Consider the following 14,804-nt stretch of genomic DNA (forward strand, 5'->3'; position numbering starts at 1 on the left):
TTAGCATGCTTGCTTGGGTCTTGGGAGTAATGGAAAACGGTCCTTTTGAAAGCACCATCTTTGTGGCCAATACCCCAAAATGATAACATTTCACAGTTGGTTTTACTCTTACAGCATTCACCTAACATTTACTACAGGCTAGGTTTGGAGCTTGGTGTTAGACACAGAGAGAATAAAGGAGAAAGCAATCAATTCTGTTTTGTGGAGGAGGCATTGGGCTCAATACTATTTGAGCTGGTCCTAGAGGACATGAATAGTGCTTCAACAGGCTTGGAGGCTTGGGGATGGAGTACTAATGACAGAGAAGTAGTAAGAAGGAAAGAAGCTAGCTAATGGCTTATGCACTCATTTACTTAAACAGTTGGAACCACTAGATTGTAAATGGTTGGGCCTGTTCTCTCAATGTGAATGAGTATATTCATGGAGCGCACTCTTGTTATTAAAATGATGTGATGCTTTTTTGCAAAAGACTGCATGTAGTAAGCAATGGACTCCCATAACTATGTTAGCACTCATTTATAAGACTTCTGAAGCTTCTAATAAACAAGAATTTGGTCTGTGTCTAATTGGGTTTTAATAGCTCAGACAAAATTAAGAACTAGAGAAATTTGATATGGCTTTTTTTTTTCATTCAAACTTTCTATCAGCCTAATCTCCTTAGAAGCTATAAATTACAACTTATCCTCATAAGAGTATATGCAAAGCTCATAAGCAAAGGAAAAATTAATCAGATACTGTTAGTTTTATTAGATAAAAAATAGCATTGCAATCACAGCCCTATGTGGTCAATAATGCCACAGGAAAAGTCTTCATTACTTTCTAGCCTATTGATGAGACATTTCATGAAAATAAAAGTTGTCTTTGGTACTGTTAAGATGTATGTAGGCAAAGGTGCATTTTATATCTATACCCCAGATGTTGATCTCACATCTATGTCATTAACTGAGGAAGCACCCAAAGCTGATGATCAGTTATTCTCTTCATTGTTTGAAATTCTCAAAGGTCTTCTGGGGTTCAGAAGGAATCTCTTGTTGTAAAGTTCCAATGTCCTGAAATATATACTTAAAATTTTTAAGGTATTTTTACTTTTTAATGAAAAGAAATAGTTATTTCAGTTCTTATTAAAATTGAAAAATTACAAACTGGCCCTCTCTCCAGAACCCAACCCTGGACATGTCACAGAATCCAGAGATGGATGGTTCTAACAAAATAGTATAAAAATAGTGAGGAAAGCACTAAGAAAACAAAAGGTGGATGGATCGGAGCACTGAGTACAACAGGACTGGGGGAAAGACAGCCCCAAAAAGAAGGAAAAGAATAATGGACTGGAATTAAGGTGGGAATTTTTTTCAAATGTGCTCCTTTTTCTCTTGTTATCATTATCCTGAGATGACCACTTTCTGTTCTGCCATTGGGAGACATATAAGCGGTAGAATAAAGCCCACCTGGGGTGGCAGGGTAACTTTAGGGTGGAACTCAGGGCTGCCTGGGATGATGGGTGCTAGGTAAGAGATACATGTAGATTGGCTTGCCCCTAAAAGTTTTTTTCCTGCCTGCATCCACATACTAGTACCCTGAAAGCTAGAGGACTACAATTGGAAGTGGTTTCTCTTAAAACAAAGCAATGCCAAGGCTGAGTTACCGCTTGTAACACTAGAGGTTTTCTCTCTAGAGGCAAATTTTCCCCCCATCAAAATCATTGTGGGACGCCAGCCAAGGCTTAAGGTTTATTTTCTCCCCATAGTTACACATTACAACTGAAGTAGCCAATAACACTAGCATAATAGGAGCTCACAAGGAAAAACAGCTAATGGATATGCACTGGAAAACATAGTAGGACAACTGAGAATTAGCAGCTGAAGCTAGGAGGGGCTATACACTCTCCAATAGCAAGTGAGTACAAGGAGATTGTAGCAAGAAGGACTGAAGGACCTAGTGGAATCTAGCCTCTATGAACTCTCAACACTGACCGCCAAGGCTCCCTTCTGAGACAGAATCCCATGTTAAGGACAAATTGGCAATAGCAAAATCAAAATTAAGCAGGATAGTTTCTTCTGCTTCTCATATGGCTGAGTAAACTCCTATTGATCCTAATCTTCCTGTAGACAGCAGCTATAAACTCTGGGGAAAATATTAAAAACAACAATATGAAGAGACTACAGAGTGAACAGAAGCAGGCATATTTTGAAGGGGAGTTGGCACAAGGTGATTACCCATTTTTACAGCTTTTAGAGTAAGGGCAAACTAAAGCTGCCAAGTAGCTAAGACACCAAAAGTAAGACAACAATAGCAAACGCACAATCTATCTGGTATGAAGAAATATAGGCACAGCTCAGAATAACCAAGGCCATTGGAAACTAAGGAGGAATCCTGGAAAGGAGAGACCTAGAGCCAGGGAGCCCCACTTTCTATCTATAGACTCTATCGCAATCTCAGCTGACTCCCAAACCACACATACATGGAACAGACTTCAGTTGAAAATGAAAGCCCTCAACTAAGATTTCAACTACTACCTAGAGGCAAAGTTCACAGTTTGAATCAAAACACATTAACTATCTACCAAAACAATGAAATCAATATTTTTCAGGGGAATAAATCAGAATCCAAAGACTCCATTTAACATATTCAGGATATAATCCAAAGTTATTCAGCTTGTGATGAACCTGGAAATTTTGACCCATTTACAAGAGCAAACCAACAGAGAACAAATCTGAGATGACCCAGAGCCTGGAATTAGCAGATGAGAATTTTAAAGTGATTATTAATAACTCTGTTCAAGAAAATAAAAGAAGATATGCTTATAATGAATGAAAGGATAGAAAAATCACAGCAGAGAAACAGGAACCATGAAAAAATAGAACCAAATAAAAATTTCAGAATTGAAAAATAATATGAAATTTTAAAAATTCACTGCATAGGTTCAACAGCAGAATGGAAATGAAAGAGGTAAAGTTTCAGTAAACTCAAGATAGAACAATATAAATATCCAATGTGAAGAAAAGAGAGAAAAACATATTAGGAAACAAAAACATGAACAGAGCCTCAGGGACAGATGGGACTATATTCAAAGGTCTAACATACATGAAATTAGAGTTCTAGAGAGAGAGGTTGCAGAGGATGGGGTAGAAAAAAAACTGAATATGTGATGGCTTAAATTTCCCCAAATCTGGAGAAATACACAATTTAAAGATTTAAGTGGCAGAGCAAACCCCTAAAGGATAGAAAACAAAACTCTGAAAATATCACAAACTGCTGAAAAACAAATATAATTAGAAAATCAAAAAAGCAGCCAGAGAAAACACTTTATATACAAAGGGGAAAGAGTTTCAAATACGGCTGACATCAGAAACAAGGGAAACCAAAGAGAAAAGACCAACATCTTTAAAGTAATAAAGAAAAAGCCAACCCAAAATTCTATCTCAGCAAATACATTCAAGAATGAAGGCAAGACAAAGACATTCAGATGAAACATAAGTAAAAAATATTATTTGCCAGCAGACCCAAACTGCAAGAAATGTTAAAGGTGTGGAAGACTGGCTCCACCACATAATGCCCCAAAGGTATTTTTGTCACACATGGACCACTTAATCAGGGCTTGACCATAGTCTTACCTGTGCCTTCAGAGAACACCAACTCTTCCTGGAGCAAGGGAAATAAGCCGCCTGATAAGGAACTATCATGAGACTGTTTTCTCCATCTTCTGAATGTCAGTTGATCACCTTGCCCCTCCTTCCTTAGGGTACAGCTGCATGCCATAAAAATGCCCGTTGTGGTTTAGAATTGACTCCTCAGTGGCAGGGCAACCCACTGTGCCACCTATCATCTGGACCCTCTGGTTCAGTGTAATCCTGTGGGACTAGAGATATGGAATTGTTAATGCCATGCTGATCTTAAACTGTTGTTGTCTAATCAACTGAATCCATTTGGGCTTATTGTCTCCTTACCAGCTGAATCTATTAAGTGTGACAAACCAACATAGCAGTTGTAGTAGTGATCCTGCCGGCTTCATTAGCTATAGCACTATTGCCTAGATACTACTTGACCTCTTGACAAAAGAAAGTTCTTCATTAGGCTGAAGGGAAATGAACCCAATGAAAATGAGATACTCATTTGAAAAACAAAGGCTTGAGGAGCACCTGGGTGGCTTAGTTGGTTGAGCATCCAACTCTTGGTCTCAACTCAGGTCTTGATCTCACAGTCATGAGTTCAAGTTCCATGTTGGGCTCTACAATGGGTGTGAAGCCTACTTTAAAAAAAGAAGAGGTAGGATACTCATTTAAAAAATTAAGACTTGCTCAGTCAGTAGAGCATATGACTCTTGATCTCAGGGTTGTAAGTTTGAGACACATGTTAGGTATAGAGATTACTTAAAAATAAAATCTTAAAAAAAGAAAAAAAATTAAAAAGCAAAAGTAATAAATATCTTGGTAAATATAAAAAACTAATTTTGCTCCTCTTAATTTCTTAAAATATGTGGTACTTTTTAAAGCAAAAATGATGTCATCTTGTAGGCTTTATATGCAGATGTAATACATATGACAAGTTCTGAAAAATGGACAGATAGGGGTTAAACTGGCCTCTGATTTTGCAAGGTTTCTACATTTCATATAAAGTGTTATAAAATTATCTTTACTTAGAATGTGAAAAATTAGAGATATATGTAGTAATCTGGAGAGCACATACTAAAAACTATTGTAAAGAGGAACATCTAAGAAGCCAACTCATGTCATGCAGAAAATTTGGAGTAAAATGCTCAAAAGTAAATGTGCTTGCTCTAGACTTGATGTAGGCAAACATTATAGTCCATTGTCTATCTTGGTTGAGAAAAGCAATAAATGACAAATATTTTTCAAAGGTAATAAATACATGAACATGTGAAGACAACACTGTAAAGGTATTGATGACCCCAAACTAATGTGTAATTCAGTGTTATTCCAATTAAAACTCTAGCATTGCTTTTTGCTTTTTCTTCTGAAATAATTATAGACTTATAGGAGTTTGCAAAATAATTCATAAAGTCCACTGACTGCTTACCCCAGCTGTCCCGCCCACAGGGACATCTTACTGATTATAGTAAAATACAGCTACCTAGACTCTTGCTTATTCAATTGAGACTGGCTTTTATATGTACTCACATGTGTGTGAGAGGGGTATAATTCTATGCAATTTTATCATGTGTATAGACTCATGCAATCATAATGAAGATAAAAGACTGTAGCATCACTGCAACGGCACTCCCAGATGCTACTTCTTTATAGTCACACCCACCTGTCACCCCTGCCCCTGTCTCCTGGAAACCACTAATCTATCTTCCATCTGTATGTTTTGTCATTTCAGGAAACCTATGTAATTAGAATCATACATTGTTGACCTTTTGAGATAGGCTTTTTTTTTTTCACCAAGTATCAAGTCCTTAATATCCACCCAGGATTTTGTGCATATCAGAAATTCATTCTTTTTATATTGAGTAGTATTCCATGATATGGATGTGCCAGAGTTTGTTTATCTATAAGGCACTCAAAGACACTTGGGTTGTTTCCAGTTGGGGTTAGTACGAATAAAGCTACTATGAACATTTGTGCCCATTTTTATGTGACATCAGTTTTCATTTATCTAGGATAAATGTCCAAGAGTACCATAGCTATGTTATATAGTAACTGCATTTTCATTTTATAAGAAATTATCATACTTCTTTCCAGAGTGACTATACCATTTTACATTCTTGTGAACAATGTATGGGAGTTCTAGGTTCTCCATGCCCTAACTAGCATTTGATGTTATTAGTATTTTTTTTTTTAATCTTAGCTATTCTAAAAGATGTGTAGTGATATCTCATTGTGGTTTTAATTTGCATTTCCTGATACCTAATGATGTTGAATATATTTTCATGTGTTTATTTGCCATCTGTGGATCTGCTTCAGTGAAATGTCTCTTCATATATTTTGCCCATTTTCCAGTTGTGTTATTTGTTTTTTTTTTCTGTTGAGTTTTGAGGGTTCTTTATATAGATAATAGTCCTTTGTTGTATATGTAGTTTGCAAATATTTTCTCCCAGTCTGTAGACTGTTATTCTCTTAGCATTGTTTTATACAGAGCAAAAGTTTTATATTTTAATTTTTTAAAAAGTTTAAGATTTATAAGTTACAATTTATAAATGTTTTCTTTTGTAGATCATGCTTTTGGTATCAAGTTTAAGAATTTTTCACCGAGCCCCTGATCTGGACATTTTCCTATGCTTTCCTTTTAAAGTTTTATATCTTACATTTTACCATTATATCTGTGAAACATTTTGATCAGGTTCACTTTATAACACATTCTGAATAAAATGGTCAAAGGACAAAAATACACAATTTACTTCTTCACAGGAAAATACTCAACTACTAAACCAGAATGGAAAAATCAGTCTCACAGTAATCAAAGAGTACAAAATCACAACAATAATGAAAGTTATATTTTAACCAATTAAATTAGTAAAACTTCAAACAATTTGTCCTATAAAATTTCCTACACTCTGGGTTTGGTCAATTGCATTCTTATGGTGTTTCAAGATGTACGTTTTATTATTATTCAGGTATAGTGAGATCAGGACACAACTGCCATTGAAAATATATTTTGTTACTCATAGTTTCCAAGAAGGGGACATACCACATCATGCAGGGCTGCACAGGAAAGCACAAGAGTCAGTCAGGAGGTAAAAGGAGAGGAAAGTGTGGGCAAAAGCCCTTATTATGGTTTTCTGAGAGAGGAAACAGAAGAAACAGGGAAAACAAGCAGCACAGTGGGTTTAGGAATAGGTTTAGGACTGAATAGTTGGAATAATGTTGAAAGGCTCTGGGCTATAGGGGTGTTCCCTAGTCGGCTAGTACCTAGCCCTGGGGTAATTTAGGGCAGAGGAATAGTGTCCTGGGCTGTAGAAGCCTGATAAAAGGAGAAGGGTAGGGTATGAACTCAGAATTAGTTTCTCTGCATATCAATAATGTGCTGTTGTTTGTTGACAAGTTGTTTATCTCTAAAATTAACTAATTTGGGGAGGGAGAGTCCCTCACTGGGTTCATAAGTGCCCAAAACATCAAAGCATCATAAATACAGAAAACAAAAAACATCAACAAACCCATGGCACTGTGGAAGTTTTGGTATTGGAGTGATTAGTATGTCTTTGCAGTTACTGCATCATGAGTTTTCCCAAAGGTAGTAAGTATAAAACTGAATCTCCTCCAATAATGGTGGGTTATTTCCTCTCTGGGCAGTCCATTTGCAGAATCTCCTGGTCCCAATATACCCAAAAACAGTGCTTTTAAAGGAAAAGAAAGCTAACCAACAATAGTACTTGGGCAAACTACAGGAATGTAAGGGTCAAGCATACCAAAAGTGAGCTTTTCTTAATCTCCCAAAAGTCTCCAAAGTACCATCTTTTTCTGGCCTACCGTACATAGCCCCATCTCCTGACTCTTCCAGTTCTTGAACACTGTGCATCTTGTGGAAATTCCTAGTTGTATGGAACTTGCCATGCAATGCTAGGCAATGAAAGATACTGGGTATAAACATCATCTTATTTAAACGATACTGAGAACACATTATGAGCAACTATATGCCAACAAATTAGGCAATCTGCAAGAAATGGAGGCATTCCTAGAAACATATAAACCACCAAAAACTGAAACAGAAAGGAAGCAAAAACCTGAACAGACCCATAAACAGCAAGAAAATTGAAGCAGTAACCAAAATTTCCCAAAAAACAAGAGTCCAGGGCTGGATGGCTTCCCAGGGGATTTTTATCAAATACTTAAAGAATTAATACCTATTCTTCTGAAGCTGTTTCAAAAAAAACAGAAATGAAAGGAAAACTTCTAAACCTCATTATGAGGTCAACATTACCTGTATCCAAAAACCAGACAAAGACCCTACCAAAAAAAGGAGAATTGCAGACCAATATCCCTAATGGACATGGATGCAAAAATTCTCACCAAGATACTATAGCCAATAGTAGAACAGTATATTAAAAGGACTATTCACCATGACCAGGTGGGATTTATTCCTGGGCTGCAAGGATAGCTCAACATTCACAAATCAATCAATGTGACATACTACATTAATAGAAGAAAGGACAAGAATCCTCTCAATAGATCCTCTCAATAGATGCAGAAAAAGCATCTGACAAAGTACAGGGTCTTTTCTTGATTAAAACTCTTCACAGCATGGGGATAGAGGGAACATACCTCAAGATCATAAAAGCCATACAGGAAAAGCCTACAGCAAATATCATTCTCAATGGGTAAAAACTGAGAGCTTTTCCCCTAAGGTCAAGAATACAACAGGGATGTCCACTCTCACCACTACTGTTCAACCTAGTACTAGAAGTCCTAGACTCAGCAATTAGAGAACAGAAAGAAAGGCACCTGAATCAGCAAAGAAGTCAAACTCTCACTCTTCACAGATGACATGGTACTTTATGTGGAAAACCCAAAAGACTCCACCCCAAAACTACTAGAACTCATACGGGAATTCAGCAAAGTAACAGGATATAAAATCAATGCATAGAAATCAGTTGCATTTCTATACACTAACAATGAGAAAGAAGAAAGAGAAATTAAGGAGTCAACCCCATTTACAATTGCACCCAAAACCATAAAATACCTAGGAAGACCTAATCAAAGAGGCAAAGGATCTATACTTTGAAAACTATAGAATACTCAAGAAATTGGGGAAGACACAAAGAAATGGATAAACATTCCATGCTCATGGATTGGAGGAACAAATATTGTTCAAATGTCTATGCCACCTAAAGCAATCTACACATTCAATACAATCAAAATATCAACTTTTTTCACAGAGCTGGAACAAATAATCCTAAAATTTGTATGGAAAACACCTCAAATAGCCATAGGAATGTTGAAAAAGAAAACCAAATCTGGTGGCATCACAATTCCAGACTTCAAGTTCTATTACAAAGCTGTCATCATCAAGACAGTATAGTACTGGCACAAAAACAGACACATAGATCAATGGAACAGAATAGAGAGCCCAGAAATGGACCCTCAACCCTATGGTCAACTAATCTTTGACAAAGCAGGAAAGAATATCCAAAGGAAAAAAAGACAGTCTCTTCAACAACCGGTGTTTGGAAAAATTGGACAGCCACATGCAGAAGAATGAAACTGGACCATTTCCTTACACCATTCACAAAAATAAACTCAAAACAGATGAAAGACCTAAATGTGAGATAGGAATCCAACAAAATCCTTGAGGAGAACACAAGCAGCAACCTCTTCAACCTCAGCCCCACAGTAACTTCTTGCTAGACACATCTCTGAAGGGAAACAAAAGCGAAAGTGAACTATCATCAAGATAAAAAGCTTTTGCATAGCAAAGGAAACAGCCGACAAAGGCAAAAAACCTCAACTGACAGAATGGGAGAAGATATTTGCAAATGTCTTATCAGAAAAAGGGCCAGTATCCAAAATCTTTATAGAATTTACAAACTCAATACCTAAAGGACACATAATCCAGGGGCGCCTGGGTGGCTCAGTGGGTTAAAGCCTCTGCCTTCAGCTCAGGTCATGATCCCAGGGTTCTGGGATTGAGCCCCGCATCTGGCCCTCTGCTTGACAGGAAGCCTGCTTCCCTTCCTCTCTCTCTGCCTGCCTTCTGCCTATTTGTGATCTCTGTCCGTCAAATAAATAAATAAAATATATTTTTTTAAAAAGGAACACATAATCCAATAAAAAAATGGGCAGAAGACATGAACAGACATTTCTGCAAAGAAGACATTCAAATGGCCAACAGACACATGAAAAAATGCTCAACATCATTTGACATCAGGGAAATACAAACAAAACCACAATGAGATATTACCTCACACTGGTCAGAATGGCTAAAATTAGTAAGTCAGGAAATGACAAATGTTGGCGAGGATGTGGAGAAAGGCCAATTCTCTTCCACTGTTGGTGGGAATGCTAGCTGGTACAGCCACTTTGGAAAACAGCATGGAGGCTCCTCAAAAAGTTGATAATAGAACTACCCTATGACCCAGCAATTGCACTACTGGGTATTTACCCTAAAGATACAAATGTAGTGATCCGAAGGGCCACCTGCACCTGAATGTTTATAGCAGCAATGTCCACAATAGCCAAACTATGGAAAGAGCTCAGATGTCCATTAGCAGCAGATGTCACACACACACACACACACACACACACACACACACACACACACACACACTAGAATATTACTCAGCCATCAAAAAAATGAAACCTTGCTGTTTGCAATGATGTTGTTGGAACTAGGGTGTCTTATGCTAAATGAAGTAAGTTAATCAGAGAAAGACAATTGTATGATTTCACTAATATGTAGAACTTAAGAAACAAAATAGAGGAGCATAGGGGAATGGAGAGAAAAATAAAACAAGACAAAATCAGAGAGGGACATAAATCATAAGAGACTTAATCATAGGAAACAAACTAAGGGTTTGCTGGAGGGGAGAGTGTTGGGGGAATGGGGTAACTGGGTGATGGACGTTAAGGAGGGCAAGGGATGTAATGAGCCCTGGGTGTTATGTAGGACTGATGAATCACTGAACTCTACTTCTCAAACTAATAATATACTACACATTAATTAAATGAATTTAAATTCAAAAAATTAAATAAAGTAAAACAAAGAAAGAATGATTCATTTCCCCATTGGTTTTCTACTCTCAAAAAAAAGCAAATAATCTCTACACAACAAAAACATGAAAAAAAGTAAAAGGACAATTGATAAACTAGGAGAAAATATTTATAGCACATATCATAAAATGCTAGTTTCCCAAAATATGAAAAACACTAAAACATTGAATAAAAGACCAAAAACTGGTTGAAAAAGGAGAGTAGAGGCAAAAACCACACAATTCACAAATTATCTATCTATCTAGATATCCCTCCCTTAACATGTGAAAAGGTGCTCCACCTCACTCAAAATTAGAGAAATATAAATGAAAACAATGTCAAGGTACTATTTATCAGACTGATGATACTGTAAAAGAATGACAACACATTCTTTTGTGAGACTGCAGAGAAATAAGCACTCTCCAACACTGCTGGTGGGAATGCACATTATTGGTACAGTTCTCATGGATGAATTTGCCATTGGCTAACAAAACTAACATGTATTTACCTTTTGATCTGGCAATCGTACTTCTAAGAATTAACCATGAAGATACATCTCTGACAATACAAAAATATATATGTACCAGGTTTTTTTTAAATTGCAGCATTGTTATTTCAAAATATTGAAAAAAACTCAATGCCCGTACATAGGATGTTTGCATAAGCTATGGTATATCTACACAATGGAGTTCTAAGGCATAAAAGAATAAGGAAGACCTCTGTGAACTGACATGGAGTGATTTCTAGGATATACTGTTAAGTGAGAAAAAGTACACTGTGAAAGAGTTTCTATAGTATTATATCCTTCCTGTAGAAAAGAATGGTATATAAAAAATGTACATGCATCTGCTCATTTGTGCAAAAAGAAATACATAAATGATAAAGCAGAAATGAATGAGTTTGTTTACCTACGGGGGTGGGCATGAACAGGGTGAAAAGAATAGCAAGAGTACTATAGTTAGGGTTGATCAAATATGTGAATATATTGTAGATAATGAATGTCAGCTTTCTCATTGTTGGGGAGAGGAGTTAAAAATAAGGAAAGGAGAATGGTCAGAGTGAGGCCTGTACTGTTAGGTTGGAATTTGAGGTTATCAATATGAACTCACAGTGTTTAAGACAGATGGAGAGATGCAAAAATTAGTGGGCAAAATTATAATGATAAATAGAATGTTTGCATAGTCTCAAAGTACCTATCCAAAAGATTCTTTTTTTAAAGTAAATTATATACACTCAAAATATATAATTTTGTGTGGGGCTTGAACTCCCAACTCTGAGATCAAGAGCTGCATGCTCTACTGATTGAGGCCAACAGGTGCCCCCCCCCACCAAAAGATTCTTATTAATTATAGAGAAGAAAATAGCAACTTCAAGGTAGAAAAACCTGGCAGACACCCCCTTAACCAAATAATCAATGTTAATGTTACCAATAATGAGACACATAGATACAATGAACCTCCTGGTATGATGCACTAAGATCAGATATACTTCTGTGGTGTTCTTGTCAGAAAAGCATAAACTCAACATAATGATATGAAAATATCAGATAAATACAAATTGAAGGACAATCTACAAAATAGCTGATGAGTACTTTTAAAAAGTGTTAAGGGCATGAAAGACAAAGAAAGACTGAGGAAATGTTCCAGATGGAGTGGGATGGTAGATTAGATCCCCCAAAAGAAAAAGGACATTAGGACAACTGGCAAAATTCGGATAACGTGCGTAAGGTAATTCATCAAATTTTATCAGTGTTAATTTCCTTGTTTAGAAGTTTTTACTATGATTATGTAAGGTGTTAACATTTGGTGAGGCGGCATGAAGTGAATTCTATGTACTATTTTTGCAACTTTTTTGCAAGTCTAAAATTGCTTCAAAATAAAATATTTTTTAAAGTTTCTGCCTGAAATAACACCAAGTTCATTAAGGGCTCCTTAGGTTATTTTTTATGTGGAAGGTCAAAAACTGAATTGCAGTTTAGAGGTTCTAAAGACCTTAAGATGCTGCTTCTTCTGGATCCCAAGCCAAGGGATGGGTAAAAGAGGTAGCTAACTACCAAGTGAGGGCAGAGGGCCTTCCAGTTTCTGGATGAGACTTAAAAGGAAAATTACAAAAACTCAATTTAATTCCAGATGCCAGATGTCTGCTGGCAGTTCCTGCCAATGATAAGCATTATTGAATCCTCTTTTATGACTGAAGAGAAGCTACTTAAAAGACCCAAACAGGGGAACCTGGGTGGCTCAGTCAGTTAGGTGTCTGCCTTCAGCTCAAGTCATGATCCTGTCCTGGGATCGGGCCCCTGCATTGGGCTCTAAGTGGGGAGTTGGGTGAGTGCCCCTCACCCCCATTCATGCTCTCTCTCGCTCTCTCTCAAATAAATAAAATCTTTATTTATAAATATATATTTATATTTATATATAAATAAATAAAATCTTTAAAAATAAGTACATAAAAAAATAGAAGACCGGAACTAACCTATAAAGAATTAGTCAAAAAGATAAGAGGGGCTTCAGCTATCCAAGATCACACAACAGAAACTGAAATTTAAGCAATCCAATTTTCCAGTTAGACAAAGTTTAGATTCTGACCTTCCCTTCCTAGGGTAAGACTATGTGCAGTGGCAAAAAACTGGATGGAATAAAAAGGACACCCCCAAAGTAGAAATTCTACATAAGAGCTTAAAAGGAACAGAGAGGTCTCTTTCCTACTCGGATCATTCTCCAACCAGAAGGGACATAACAGATGAGGAAAGATGTTTTGGAACTGTTCACTGGTCTCTAATCTACTGATCCCTTACCAATCACTCATTTCTTGTTACAGGGAAATCCCTTTCTTTTTAACTTTACAATCTGCCACCTTACCTTTAGAATCCTTCACTTAACGTCTAAGGTTCTCCACAGCATGGTCCTAATCTTTCTTTCCATTATGTTTATTTCTGATACATAGAGGCTTAATGGTAAATTGATGGAGGTTAACCAAACTTACTGTGGTTATTATTTTACAGTATATGCTTATATCAAATCACCAGGTTGTACACCTTAAACTAATACAGTGTCATATATGTCAATAAAAATATATATATCTCAATAAAACTGGAGGAAGGAAGGAAGGAAGGAAGGAAAAAGGAAGGAAAGAAGGCAGGCAGTCAGGCTTTGGACCCCCAACAGAGCTGCTTTGAATTACTGTTCTGCCATCTCTAATCAGGTGACCAAGTTACTTAATTGCTGTAAGCCTTAGTCTCCTGATTAGTATAGTAGGGATGATACTGCCTATAACTAATGAGATTGCCATGGGTGGCAATAAAACAACAGAATGCATGCAAAGCACTTAACATTTTGCATGGCACAGAATAATGACTCAATACATGGGGACTAAGACTAGCCCTAAATGGATCCTATGATTTCTCACCTTGTTACTTTCACTTAAGCTGTTCTTGTTTCTAGGAATGCCTCTACCTGTAGAAATTCTGTCATTTAATGCCAGTCCCCAAGGCCACCTTCTCAAGAAGTCTTTCCTTTTGTTCCACCAGGATATATTCTATCCCTGCTTCAAAACTCTAGTTCATTTGTACTCCTCCTCTGGCACCTCCTTTATACTGATAAGTATATCTGTGCACTCTCTAGAGCTGAGCCTGCACTGAGAAGGTGCTTTGTGACTGTTTACTGAATTAAATCCACATAGTGTCCAAATGTTATATGATTTCATAGAATTTTTAGTAAGAACTCCAAGTACCTGAGAAACAACTCAATTAATTCCAGATGCCAGAGTTTCTGCTAACAATCTCAACTCAATCTTAAAAACACATGACCAAGAACTGAATCATGAGTGCGAAAGCAAAGAGCAGAGGAGAGTGGGGTGGAAGTCTACTGGCAGTTGCTGCCAATGATAATATTGGCCTCCAAGATGTCGCTGGTCATATATGTGTTTTCAGAGTCTGCTCTTGTCAATTTTCTGTTCTGTCCAGCAATTTTATTTGGGATTTGTAACAAAATAATTACTAAGAAAAGTTTGAAAATTGTTCACAGGCAAGTATCTTAAACATAGACAAATGATTTTTAGATGAGTAGAAAAGATGACATCTTCCTGAAAGAAGGGTATAAAGGAATAACTCTGGTGCCCCTGTCATCCCTGGTGCCTCTTACTCTGTCTGCCTCCAAACACCAATAA

At 36.9% G+C, this 14,804-nt stretch overlaps 1 long non-coding RNA gene across 1 annotated transcript in view; it reads right to left on the reverse strand.

Annotated features, from left to right (window-relative positions):
• Nucleotides 1-14,804, reverse strand: part of LOC309856050 — a 169,432-nt gene that overhangs the window by 137,341 nt on the left and 17,287 nt on the right. Inside the window, exon 2 of the long non-coding RNA XR_014307040.1 lies at nt 3,612-3,856. This is a non-coding gene — a long non-coding RNA (uncharacterized lncRNA). The remainder of the gene's footprint in view (nt 1-3,611; nt 3,857-14,804) is intronic.

Source organism: Mustela nivalis (assembly GCF_964662115.1).
Source record: "Mustela nivalis genome assembly, chromosome: X".
NCBI lineage: Eukaryota > Metazoa > Chordata > Mammalia > Carnivora > Mustelidae > Mustela > Mustela nivalis.